Raw genomic sequence first — 13,772 nt, 5'->3', positions numbered from 1 at the left:
GTGGGGGTGGTGGTCTCCCCTCCCTCAAAAGCTCAGACAAGTACTCCTCAGGCATCTCTCTCTTCTGCTTGTCACTCTTTGCCCTGTTTGTTTATTTTTTGCACTTCTCACAGCCCGGACAAGGCAAACAGGCTAGTCTATTGTTGGTGTGCATCTCTTTCACTGTAAGCTTTGTTTATGTCTTAGCACAGTGATGCAATATTTGGGTTGAACGCTTCAAGGGGAAATGTTTATAGAACTAAAAAAATATTTCCATTTGATTTGTTTATAGGAAGTTTTTTCTTGTGGTCTTTGGTTTTGAAAAGGCCTTCGCATGTTTTCTTTTCTGCCCCCCCCCCCCCCCCCCCCCCCAGCACTCCCCCTTTGCGGATTTGAAGTTTGGAGCCAAATTCAGCCATGATAACACCGTGACTGACTCTTTAGGTATTTCCACCACGCTCAGCACTGTGGCGTTGGAGTATCTTCCTCCTGGCACCCCAGCTCTTCCTGGCGCTGCCATCCTCCCCTGCAACAGCTTCCCCAAGCCTGTATGTGGGGTTTGGGGGCTCCAGCCCTGGACCCCCACAACCTCCCCTTGCTCCCGAATTGCCCCTGCCTGGGGGCATCCCTCGGGAAGGGCGAGCTGCACCCCGGGGGAGTGTTGGAAGAGTTAAACGGGAATGTTACTGGGAAGGGAAAACAAAAGAGTAATAGGAAAGGCATCTTTGTGTGACCAAGGGCTTAACCGAAAACAGGCCTTCTCCCTCTATCCCAGCCGGGAAAACACGGGAATATGTGCAGGCAGCCGCCGGCTGAGCGCGAGCATGCGTCCTCCTCTGCAGGCAGCAAGGCACGGCCGAGCGCATCCACTCCCCCTCGCTGCCCTCTGCATCCACTTGCCATACGTGTGTCCGCCAGCAGGAACACGACAGAGAGCACCGGCTGTAACAACACATCCCGGGCTCCTTGAACCAACAAATACCAGCCCTCCACATTTCCCCCACGCAGCCCCGCACCTATGTCACCACCGTTTTGGCCGGATGGCCCCCGAGCCCAGGTGCAGATGGCTTTCCATGAGCTCACCAACCAGCAGGGTTCCACAGACCATCGTTCGGCAACAGCCGGCATAGGAAAAATTACTCTGAGGGCTGTTTCCAGCTACTTCCAGCTGCTGCCTGTGCAGGAATAACATGAGATCACTGACTCGGAGGACGCCTTGGCTTCCTCAGCCTCTGGCCATCAGCAGGTGGCCCTGGGAGTCGAAAACCTTGTGAGCTGTGGCACGGGGATCTGGCGCCTGGGCACTGGGATCGCACCCAGATGTTTAAATAAAAGCTAAGCTCCCTTGCCTTGCAGGCTAGCAGGGTTTGCCACACGAGGAGAGGGCAATTAGTGTTTGGTTTTCCCCCAGCATACACCATTTCAGAAAACAGCATGCCCTTTCTGGGAGCGTGACGGCTGCACTACAAGTATGCTTGCCCTGTCCCTTTAGCTTAGAGCTGAGGCTGCCCGAGAGCCACAGACATCTGTGCATCTGGGCACCCCAGAGCAAGCTGGTGAGGAGTGAGGCTGGCCTTTGTCTCTGCTGAGAGCAATGCCAGAGGTTTCCTCGATGGGATGTACAAGGCTGGGTGAAGCCCAATGTCTTTGTACAGGCAAGAACTGCATTATCTGCGGCTTCTTGGTCTACAACACACCTATGGGCCACCATAACCAATATATGCTGGTCTGTCTTGGCTCTTCAAGTGCAAGAGAGACACCAGAGCATCATGCTGTTAGGGATTTTAGTACACTGAGAGCCAGATGGAATAGAGCACCATAGGAAGATGAGGACAAGGTAGACAAAAGTGCATTTACAGGTCCCATAACCACAAGCCTTGCTTTGGGACATCGCTCACAAGCCGTGGCTGACTGCACACCTCCATGCCATCGTGGTACATTGTTGGACCCAACAGCTGAATCCTCCCAGGAGGGAAGGTCTATAGGGTACACTGGCTCGGTACAGTAACTGCACTCCCCGCTGATGGCGACTGCACATCTGCTTGTGTGCTGCTGTCAGATGCTGGATGGTGGTTCCTAAAAGGGGCAGAAATAGCTTATTTATTCTGTTTGGCATCTATATCCATTCCCTCTTATTTCTCACTTCTCCTCCCAACCCATAACCCCCTCCCCAAAAGCCAAGCTAATGCCTTCCAGATGAGGTGCTAGAAGCTGTTAATTGCACCCGGATCCATCCTGATTTGTGCTTCAGTCAGCGAGGCACCTCGCTAATGGATCTGAGACTTGGCAATGGGCCTGGGCCTGGCGTCAAAGGAAATAGATGAGAGGGAAAGAGAGAGCAGAGAGCTGGAGAGAGAGCAGGGAGACCCAGAAAGGAAAATGATTGCTCCTCCTCGCAGCAAGGGGCTGGATGGTGATAAGGGCCTGCAGTTCTCCCTGGGCAAGGCGGTTGTGGCAGAGGAGCATTGCCTTCTCCTGGTGGAAACCAACACTGGCCCCAGAAGCTGCTCCCTGCTCTGGGGAAGGCTCGTGCTGGTGGAGGCAGAGCTGCAGCACACCTGGGCCTCTTGGGGCTGGAGATGCTGGAGCAGACGGGAGCCCAGGGGATGAAGAGCTTCCTACTGACCACCAAACTTTAAGGGTTTCCTCTTCAGTGGCTTCTCAGGAGCCACGTGAGGTGCAGGCTTGTTTCTGGACATGTGGGACAACACCAGCCCAAGGAGACTTGAGCAAAGCACAAAAGCAGCCAGGAGTATGACAGGGCCTCTCCTGCAGGGCCTTGGTGGTACTCCACAGCACGTTCCTGGCGATCACAAAGATGGGATGCTAAGCCTGAAAGCACTGGGGCTTTTCTCTCTCAGTTACTGTTCAAAAGGGTCTGCCACCAAGGCTTTGTCTGGATGGAGAATCTGAAGACCCCAGTGCTGCAGCCTCCAGGATGTCCACTTCAGCATCAGAGCCTGGGGCTGAGGAAAAGATTGTTACTAAGTGTTTGGGGGTTATCTTGAGGGTGGCATGAAACAACCTCCTTTCTGTGTGCAGAAGGTCCTAGGAGACCATGCAGTGGTTTCTCTCCATCATGAGTTGCCCCTCCAGCACTAAACCCAGTGTCTTCCTTAAAGCATTTTATAAAAGGGTTTATTACACTGATTTTACTGGTGGAGAAGATGAGGTTCAGAAGCAAAGTAACTTTGCCTAGGGTCCCACACGGAGTCTGGGCCCCATCTGGAAGGGGACCTGTGGTTTTCAGCCAGAGGCTACCTCCTCTGCTAGACCAAGCGCTGAAACCAGCAGCACCATGAAGTCATCAGAGAGGGAAGTAAGGTTCAAGGGCTATACCAGATTAAAAAAAAAAAAAAAAGCCTACTCAGAACAGAGAAGTTTAAACTCACACCGGTGATCTGGATGCATGGGCATTTGGTCTTACTGAGTTCACTTCATTGCAAAAAGAAAACCAAGCAGGAAACGCCCAGGTGGAAGGGAAGAGTTGGGCAGTCTGCAGCTACCAGGAGGGCCCCGGAAGTGTGGTGCAGCATCTGGTAACGAACTTGATAATCCTGGGAACGCCGCTCCTGGTGGAGGAGATGTGCCAGGCTGAACGTGGAAACAGGACAACCAGAAGCAACCAACAGCAGTGGGAAACCAGTTGGTTGGAACCAGTAAGGAACCGTGCTAAATTCCCTTTGGCTGTGAGTCCCATTTTCATCAACTTTGCAATTCTTGGCAAAGATCTGAGGGAGTTTCCACTAGACTGTGATTCATTTGGTGAAATCTGATCTTGGCCAGCAGGGGAGGGAAGCAGTCAGACAGACAGACTGACAGAGGCACGGTGCAATATGAGCAGAGGCAAGACTGTCAGGCCTCTGCAAAGGGGGCAGAAAGAGACCTGTTCTGCCTGATAGGGATCTCGGTGGGCAATCTGCTAGGGGAAGAGGTAAGGAAGTAGAAGAGCAAACTAATTACAGACATTGTGTGTGTTTGTATGTGTCTACAGACTGATTAGCTCATGTCTCCAAAGCATTTGGAGATGGAAACTAGTTAATTATCCTTATTAATTTTTCCCCTTTTGCGGTCCTGGTTATTTTTGGAGACCATTTTAAAGACAATGCACCACCCAGGTGCTGGCTGCCCCAAAGCCTGCTGGAATTCCCGACATGTCTTTTCCTTCCCTTACACAAAGGACAAAACGCAACGAGAATGATTCCTGCTTCTTGAAACGAGGACAAATCAAATAATAATAAAAAAAAATAATGGCAGGGAAAAATGACGTCTCCCCACTGGCATGACTCACATGATGTGTGTCTGCTTCTGTCTCTCTCTGGGGACAAAGACAAGGTGGCTGCCCGTTTCTGCACTTGCTGGTGCCCTGATATACTGGCAGATGGGTACCCAGATACACCGAAAACAAAAGCACATGCAGCTAGGCGGGTAAGACCTAGGTTTTTTTCTTTCCAACCTTCTTGCTGTGGGTACCCACCAAAGGACACTGAGGGAAATGCTAGCAAACTTGATGAGGGCTGTTTCTAACAACTGCAGCATTTCAGGCTCCTTCAGTGAAATAGGACACACTTTCCAAGGCTACCCACAGACAAACCTGGCTTTCAACTTCACCTGCCACCCACTTCCCTTATTCCCAGACTCAAAGACACGGCCGCTGGGTGATGTGTGAGCTTTATTCTTCTATCAGGAGGAGCTGTAAGACCTGTTGATGTGGATGAGGATGCTTTGGGATTGAGGATCTGGGATGGACCATGCTCTTGCGTGTGCTGTCAGTGGCAGCAGCACCAGGCAGCCCCTTCCTCCAGAGCCACATGGAGCTAGGTCTCCTGGTGCTCATCCCCACAGCCACCTGCCCCTCCTGGCTGGCTGCGTCCTGTGGACCCCAGTGCTCACTTCAGCCCTTGGCCACCTGCACTGGTGCACCTGGACCCTCTACAGGGGTCTCTAGGACAGAGTAGGTGCTGCAGGGATGGGGCTTCCTGGGTTACTCAGTAAGGACACACCCAAAAAATAGGGAAAGTCTGGCTGTGGAGAAATTCCCGTCCCTTTCCTTCACCTCCTTGCTGTGTCTTGCTGCCCTGGGCCTGGGTGCTGCCTGGACAGCCAGGTGGAAAGCCACAGTCCCAGAACTGGAGATCGAGAACATTTTTTCAGTGCTATGCCAAGGCGTTAAGCACTGGGAAACTAGAGCATTCACACCACGTTACAATAAAAGGGATAGCTGAAGACTTCCAGACCATGCAGGTTTGATCTGGCTTGTTTATTTTTTGGCAGGAGGGACCGAGGGAGGCCAGGGCAGGGACCGAGCATGGTGTTATATGTGCCAGAGAGAAGCACGTCTCCTCCAAGTCAGCTGTCTTCTGTCTGCTTTCACATGTGGGCCGTTCAGTCCCATTATGGCGCTGCGCTTTGCCTGGTGGGCTGAATGCAGGACATCTGCACCAGGTCCACTGCAACGTGATTTATGAAGCCTCTCTGAGGTCCCATCTTTTCCGCCTCCTCTTCCTTTCTTGGGACTTGGGGATTTGGTAGGATTTTTTTTTATTTTTTATTTTTTTAAGGACCACTTTAATTGCATATAAGGCAGAACCCCTCTGATTTACAATGATTTGCTTCAGGAACAAAAGACTTCGGGGGGGAAAAAGATTCAGTTTTTGAGTAGTTGTTTCAACTGTTATACCTCAGCCTCCCTGTGCAGACAGAAGGCATGCCATGGTGCAAAACCTGGAATTGTGTAACCAGGGAGAACCCAAATTAGTTTAGCCCATGGGTGCTTGCTTACAGAGCCCATTTTCTCAAGCATGGAGCCAATCCGTCAGGAGGCAGATCTCCGTGCTGCACTGCTTCCATATTGCATGGCGCTTGCCGAGATCTTGGGTCCAGTAAAGCCAGAATATAGGATTCTGACAAGACACAAGCAGTGGTTGTTACAGACATACAAAACAGAATTGAATGAACGTGATGGACAGCTATCAGTAAGGGCAGACTTCTGTGACCCAGAGCTTCTCAGGTGGCAGAAAGGGTTGCAGAGCGAAGGGTGCCTTTCAGCACCTCTCTCCAGTGTCAGGCACTGTTATTTCTGAACCTCCAGGGGCACGGTGAAACATCTGCATAAATTCACAGTCCTGATGACATATCCAGAAAAGTCCACTGCAGGCCAAAAATTAGACATATAGGGAAAAACACTTTTTTTTTATTGTACCCTTATAACAGCATGTAAGAAACTGCAACTAAGATCTGGTGAGAGGCACCCAGAGTCAGACTTTGCACCCCAAGGACTGTAGCCTGTGCACATCTCCCTTTCAGCTAGTCACTTCTTCTAACTCCAGTTCCTAAAATAATATTGCAATGCACTTGCACAACTGCTTGCCTTCCTCAAATCTAAAGGGCATGGTACTAGGAGAGTACCCTGTGTGTAAAGGATGAGTCACAGAGTAAAATAATGAGGAGCATGGCTAGATTCCTACACTTCGAGAAGCTGAAATTGGCTTTTTTTTTCCTTCCCCCTGAAGCCCAGGTTTGGCTTAACTGAAAAGTAGATCTATTTGTTTCTTTCTGCTGCAGAGTATCCCAGCCTAAAATCTGTCATCTCCACTCTGCACACCTTTCATAAGAGAAAAATGAAGTGTTTTAGGAGAGGTAGAGGGTCAGATACATACTAAATTACGTGAAAAGCACGCACACACTTATATAGTTTTATCTGGGCCTCTCAATATCCTGTTGACAGGAATTCAGATTGTCCAGGAAAGCATCGCAGGAAAAAAAAAAAGTATGTGGACCTATTGCTCTGTAAAAAAAAAGTATAAACAAAACCTTCTGCTAAAGCTATCCAGTGATACGACTCCGGTGCCTCACTACACTGGGAAATCGGAGACCCAGCTTTAACAGCTAGTGCCACCAGATGAGTCAAAACCTCAAGAGTAACTTTATACCTACGGTTCTGCAAGCAAGTATTGCATGCTTTATAGAAAGCTGAGCAACAATAGCTTCAGAGCCAAGCGGGACTGCTGACTCCATAGCAGTGTCGAGAAAACCACCCTGAGATAGGGTTGCATCCCCCAGCACTAGGCGGTTGAAAACCAAATCCACTGGGAAAAACAGTTTGTGCCTATAAAAAGCCCCGTGCTTGGACCTTCTGTCTCCGGGGCACCATCAGAAATCCCAGAGCTACTGAGGTCCCTGCCCCAGGCACAGATAGTGGAGAATGGTCTGTGGTTCTCACCACCCGTGCTGGAAAGAGGAGAGCTGAGAGCAGAGGAGATGCAGACAAAGGCTAGCTGGACGGTCAGGGGAAGAGGGTGCCTATCACAGGATAGGAGCCCGTTGATTTATTTAGCCCAGCAAAACGCAGGCTGAGAATGGATATGATTGTTCTTGGTAAACACATCAGAGGGATGAGCACCAGGGAGGGAGCAGAGCTATTTAAGCTTTGGAACAATGTTGGCAGGAGAACAAGTGGGCATGCTCCAGCCAGGAATAAATTGAGACTGGAAATAAGAAGAATGGCTTAAGCCTCAGAGCTGTCAAGTTCTGGAATAGCCTACTAATTGGGGTAGTGGGAGAATCTTAAAACTTGTTAGGATTGTTTGGAGCTTCGCATTTGTGAGAATGATTGCATTATGTGATTGCTGACAATAGCAAGGGACAAGACGTGGTAAAACAGGGGATCCCTTCCAGCTCTACATTCCTACTGTGAAGCACTCAGGGTTGATTTCTTTCTCATGCGTCCATGCTAAGGCAGGAGAGATGCAGGATCCTTCGCCATTCAGCCCTATGGGGAAGCTGTTTGCGAGCCAGTTGCAAGCAAGGAGATGAGGATACTTTCTCAGATGGCTGAAGATGATATGACAGTTCCTAGTAACGAACTGTGAGGAGAAACGTGTCTCTGGTCCCAAGAGAAACATTGCAGGCAGCGCACCAGGCCACAGGATAGAAATGAACAGCAGAGACAAATGGCAGAAATTCCAGAGAAGACCAAGCACGGGCATTTGCTCATTGGACAACGTGGGACTTCATGTCTTCTTTGTCTTCCCAAAGCAACAGAGGTTGGAAAATGGCTTGTGAAAATGTACGTGCCCATTTCTGTCATTCTGGGCCGTGGCAGCGTTGCAGCAAGCCCTAGGATCACCTCAGCTGTTAAACACCAGAGTCAGTCCCAGCAAAATGGTGGTTTTATGCAGTCATACATTTCCTTCTCTTCACAAGGATAAGCACTCCTACCCTCTTTACCAGCCAGCCAAAAAACATGTGCCTCCTTGTTACTGCTCTCCTTCCCTGTCTTGAGCTGCTCCCACACCCTTCACCTCACCCTCATCTGCTGTAGAGAAGCAAAAAGGAGAAAAACAGGGTGTTGGTCCAGGAGAGAGGGTACCAGCAAACTGTCCAGACAAATACTTCTCTTTCTCCAACAGCAGTGGCACCTGGGCAAAACCAGGATGCTCATATTTGTTCCCCTCAGCCTCCTGCCAAGGGTAACCCAACCCATTTTAACTCCTGGGCTCACTTAGTTGCACATAAGCAGAGGGAGAGACTTGTGCTCAGGGTAACAGAGGCCTTTCTTTTCTGTTTTGACTCTACCTGAGGGGGGATGAAAAGATGAGGAGGAATACATTGTGCACATAAGAGAGGGAATAAATGTCCCAGCTGCTGGCTAGCTCACAAGCCTTCCACATGGGAGTGATAAGATCAAGCTCTAAATTCCCTTTCTTTAGTTCACTGCACTCACACTCCCTCCCTTCTCCTTAGGAAACTGGAAGAAAGGAAAAGCAATAATGAAATATTTCAGATGAGAGAAAGAATTCTCCGTGATTGAGAACATTTAATGGGAACCAGCTGCCTGAGCGAGACCAAAGGCCGGTCCTGCTGGGGTTTTGTTGACAGGGTCACTTTTCACAGGTACCTGCTGAGGAAGAGGGAGGGATGCTCAGGAGACGGCGCAGAGGAGGAGGAAGGTGCAGGAATGCATTATGCTGCTTTACCTCATTGCAACCCCTTCTTCCCCCTCCCCTTTTCCAAGGGACAGCTCTTGGAGAAGAGCCACGGTGGGACAAAACGGGAGTACGCGTGGTGTGAGCGGCTCTACCCGAGCAGAAGCGGGTGGGTGGAAGAAAGCAAAGAGGCGCCTGAAAGTTCAGCACATGAAACAAAAGCCAAGGCTGGCCCTGCGCTCCCCTTCCTGTCCTTTCTTGTGGCCAGACAGCCACAATTAAGATGTAATGGATACCTTGAGAGCTGCTCCTGTGCCTGCCTGCCAGCCACTGAGGTACGCACACTGAGATAACCACCCCGGCACAAACCTGTCCGTGCAGTGCCGCAAACCCACCCGGAGCAGCAGGCCTTGGCCTGAGCCCATCCTTAGAGTCCTGCTCTCTGTGGGATGTACATAGCCCTGTCCTCGTCCTGCTTATCCACTCACAGCTCGGAGACCAGCATCAGGACTGATGGAGAAGGGAGAGCTTGTCAGCTGCCTGTCCCCGAGCAGCAAGGCTTGCAGTGATCAGCTCTTGGGATGTACAGAGGGATGGAGCTACCATTCTCATGGTGAAAGAGATAATAAAAGCTTTTCAGAAAGCTTGTCAGAAGCGTCTCCAGAAATGCTCCAGAAGTTACTCTGAGTTGGGCAATGCACTCTGGGGTGGATACTGATATGGAAACAGAGTTTCATAGGGCTAGCTAGCAGTTCAGAGAGATTTTCTTTTTTATATGAAAGTCACCTATCAACTAGGAGAGGTAATTCACATTGGCAGTGTTTTTGCCACCTTTTCCTTGTCTTTGTACTCCATCTTCCCTGATTTCTCTTCACAGTCTATAACGGGGTTGTGTCTCTATGCGATTTTCTCAAAAAGCATAAGCCAGAACTCCCTGCTCCCCCAAATGAGGAGTTCATCCTAACCCCCACGATGCATGCACACCCCTAGGTATATTTTAGACAAGCAGGGCTGTGGTGCCAGCTTCTGAACTGCAAGGAGCGGTGCTCTGCCACTGCAGGAGGAAGTCCTACAGACCCAGCTGCTGGCAGCAGTGTTCTGGCAGCACTAACATAATGGTAACGCCACCCTTGCCGTGGGTGAAGCTGTTACGTGGGCTGCAGCATCTCAGCACAGCACCAGCTGTACCTGCAGGCTGGTGGCAGCAAGACCTGTCACAAAGCTCCGGGCAGGAGAAGTCTGAACAGTTTGAGGCCGAGGAGAAGGAATATGCTGTCAAGCTGTGGCACGGATACGATTTTCCATTCAATACCCACGTAGCAACTCAGAAGATGGTAAATCGCAACTGAAAGGGCTCACCAGCAGCCTCACGTTTCCTTGTGGTGCTCCTGAGGTGTGGAAAGGTCTCTGCAGAGTGAGGCCTGCCGAGGGGGAAGCGTGCAGCACGAGTGCCAGAAAACGGCCCCGCAGCCTCCTCCGCCAGCCCCTTCCCCTTGCAAGCCTGTCACCCCCCTCCCTTGGGTTCGCCGTGCTCACACAACCAGAGGCAGGAACTGCTCTCTATTCAGAAAGCATTAACAATTTTTTCCCTGCTTACATGAACTGTGACAGGACTGTTGGAAATAGCCTTCTGAGTGAGGCAGGGCCTCAGCGAGAGGATTTGGGCAGGAGCAGGGAGGCTGGGACACCATCCCCAGCAAGGCCACGGCCTCACACCTCGGCTTCCCCATCCTGGAGCCAGCCGCAGGTGGGCTCCTCCTGCATGCCGCCCGGGCCTCCTCCCTCTCACCCCTTCCTCCCTCTCTTTCAATCGGGATTCACACACGGGTTTCCAGGCTTTCCCCTCTGCCCCGTCTCCTCTCCCTCCTGCCCTGCTTTGATGTTAATTGTCTGCAGGGCTGGAGCGCTCCTTGGCTGATTAAGTCCAAGAGTCCTCCCCGGTTTTGTTGACCCATGAATGGGGGCCTCTCCAGTGCTCACTGGAGTGCGGGCTCCTCGCCCCTCCTCCTCCGCGGCGCGGGCTGATGGATTAATCCCGCTGTGTGAGGAGAGCGGGGCGGGAGAGGGGAACCGAACCGCGGCAGCAGGGGAAGGAGGGAGAGAGAAAGAGCAGGAGGGCGAGCAGGGGGAGCAGCATCTTCAGCAAATGCTCGCCTGGCCCTGCCGAAAACAACAGCGCTGGTTTAAGCGGGTTGGGCGCACAACGGCATGAGAGGAGCTGCTGCTCAGATCGTGGGACACCACATACACCAAGCGAAAGTCCGCAGAGGGTGCTAATCCTCTCCTGAGAGCTGTCCTGTTCTTCCCCAGCACGTCCATCCCCCCCAGCACACCCATACACTTACATCTCTTTTCTCTCCTCTTCCTCCCCTCCCCTTCGCACACAGGAGCCCTTCACCTTTTTGGCAGCAGCAACATGGCACAGAGCTGCAGGAGAAGAAGGGGACCTATCTCCCACCACCTGGCAGCACAGGATCACCACGAGTGTCCCTGCAGCAAAGCAGGTGCCAACCTGTTGGAAGGACACATCCCTCAGTGCCAGCTGCTGCAGTGCCAGTGGCCTGGCTGCTCCCTGGCATGGCACAGGGTATTCACAATGCTTTTGGTACAAAGATATGCCTTCTGCTCCTTTATTATTATTATTTTTAAACACCAGAAGAAAATACACATTCATTCAGAGGTTAGATTTGGAGTAGCTGGGGCAAAAACAGCAGTGGAAGCGTGGGCTGGCTGAGCAGGCTGCACTACACTCAGTCTTTGCTCCACCAGGAGCATCTCAGGTACAAAGCATCCTCTGTGCCAGGGCCCCCAGCACTGCAGTGCCCAGCTCTTCACTGCTGACCTACCTAAGGATGCCTTTGTCCCTTCTCACCAGGCATCAGGAGGACCAAGGGAACCATTTTTTGGGAAGCCCCATTGGTACTGCTGTCCTTCCCCACCTCCTCGCTCCATCTTCCGTGCCAGTGCTGGCCCCCCTCCCCAGCCGCCTTCGTACCCAACGCAGAAAGCCAGGCGCAGGAAATGAAAAGTCTCCCTCTGAGGAGCCTTGTGCAATTTTTCCAGCCTCTCCCTCCGCCCCTGCTTCCCGTTCACCCCCCCACACGCTCTCCAGCTCCGTCTTTCTCTGGCCGGTCGCAGAAAAGGGCCGATGGTGTTGGCACCGCGCTGCCGGCTCCCTGGCACGCTCGCCCGACCATCCTGCCAGGCTTTTCAAGGCTCACTCTCGCTTTCCAGAGGCTGGAAGTGCAGAGCAGGAGACGGGCTCCCTTGGCAGCCTCACTGTTTCCAAACATTGAAAGGCAGAGAGAGTAAAGTCAGCTTCTCCCGGCTCACCAAAGCCACCACCAGTGTGGATGCTGGCCAAGCTGTCCTAAAAATAACTGCAGTGCTACCGGACACGCGTGCTTCTCGGGGACAAAAGGGGACAATGCACCCGGGGCAACAGGGACAGAGTGGGGCAGGGGAAAGAAAATGGGGCTTTTTCCTCCATTGCTCCTTTCAGCAAGTAAAGGAGCCTGTGCTGTCCCCAAGGTACAAGTCAGTAGCAACCACACACGGCTCTCTGCTTCCTTGGGTGACCCTGGAGAAGCCTCTCAGTTGCCTGAAGCCAAGATCTCCTCCACCTTCACTTCCACCCCAAGGCACGAGCTCAGCGAGGCAAGGGCTGCCATCCCTTTGACAGCAGTGGGTGTGCTGGGGCACACCAGGACCTTTCCACCTTCCCACATCCACTGCCGGTACAGACAGCAAGCCTGACATGGAAAGCAACTTCTGGGCTCCCCTCCAAGCGCAACACAGATGCACTTGGTGTAACACAGATATACAGAGCTTGTAAAGATACCTGCCATGTGTTTCTGCTTGAAACAGAGGAGCAAGAGGAGATGCGGAACCAGATGTGCGATCTGGGGCACTCTCTTCCTTCCTACCACAGCCAAGACATCTCCCAGCCCCAGCACAGACAAAACATCAAGTGCTCCTCTGGGCAGAGGGGTCAGGGTAACCAGGAAAGAAAAAAATGGATTTTACCATTAGGAAAAGGCAAAGTCCTGAAGATGCTGAACATCTCAACAGGCTAGAGCAGGCTCCACCAACTCAGGCTGTCCACAAAGCTGTAAGATGCCCCCTCTCCAGCCTGAGTCCTCACCAAATATTTCTTGGTGGGAGAATTTGTAAATTTGCTAAATGTTCCAGGTGACAGAAATCTTGGGGGTGGGGCAGGAGTGGCACAAAAAACCTACCATGAGAAAACTGTTTCAGCTGAAATTATTTGCCTTGATCTAATTTTTTTTTTTTTGGGGGGGGGGGTTCTTTTCTTTTTTTCTTTTTTTTTCTTTCTTTGTGGGAAGAAGAGAAGAGGGCTTACAGAGGGTTTGGCACAGTCAATCTCGGTCCCAGCAGATACATATTTGTTTGTCTATTTACAATCAGGACAATCTGAACCCGTTAGCAGATGCAACTGAGTTAAGGCATGAACATGAACTTAGGAAACAATATGACCCATCATTGTAAGAAAGGCTCGGAGGCAAAATCCAAATAATTGATATCATAAATCATTCAGGACACTGTTGCAGGACGTTCGTCACCTCAGAAGAATCAGGGCTGCTGGCTTGCACGCCTGTACCTATTTTGAGGCATAACTCAACGTTCGTGCTTGAAAACGTTCCTGTATAAGTTGAGGCAGACACCATTTGGCATTTGTTCTGCTCCCGAGGTATTTCAAAGGGTAATTGCCAGATCTGTGAGAAACTGCTAAGTGCCGAAGCTCCAGTGAATGATGTTTTAATTTGGTCTGAGGGCTTTAAAGAACATCTTGAAAGACTTAGACAAGTCTTAAAGAGAGTATGAGAAAGAGACTTAAAACCAAAC

The 13,772-nt window shown here is 51.2% G+C and overlaps 1 long non-coding RNA gene across 1 annotated transcript; it reads right to left on the bottom strand.

Moving 5' to 3' along the window:
• Positions 1–4,348: 4,348 nt before the first annotated feature.
• On the bottom strand, positions 4,349–13,132 carry LOC308179214. Its single transcript, XR_013940285.1, has 2 exons — positions 12,933–13,132; positions 4,349–6,129 (listed from the first exon to the last, which is right to left on the bottom strand). It is a non-coding gene; the product is annotated as an uncharacterized lncRNA (long non-coding RNA).
• Positions 13,133–13,772: the final 640 nt, after the last annotated feature.

Source organism: Anser brachyrhynchus, assembly GCF_964034855.1.
Source record: "Anser brachyrhynchus genome assembly, chromosome: 1".
NCBI classification, from domain to species: domain Eukaryota; kingdom Metazoa; phylum Chordata; class Aves; order Anseriformes; family Anatidae; genus Anser; species Anser brachyrhynchus.
The sequence above is the reverse complement of the archived record's forward strand: the minus strand, read 5'-3'. Positions and strand labels throughout refer to the sequence as shown.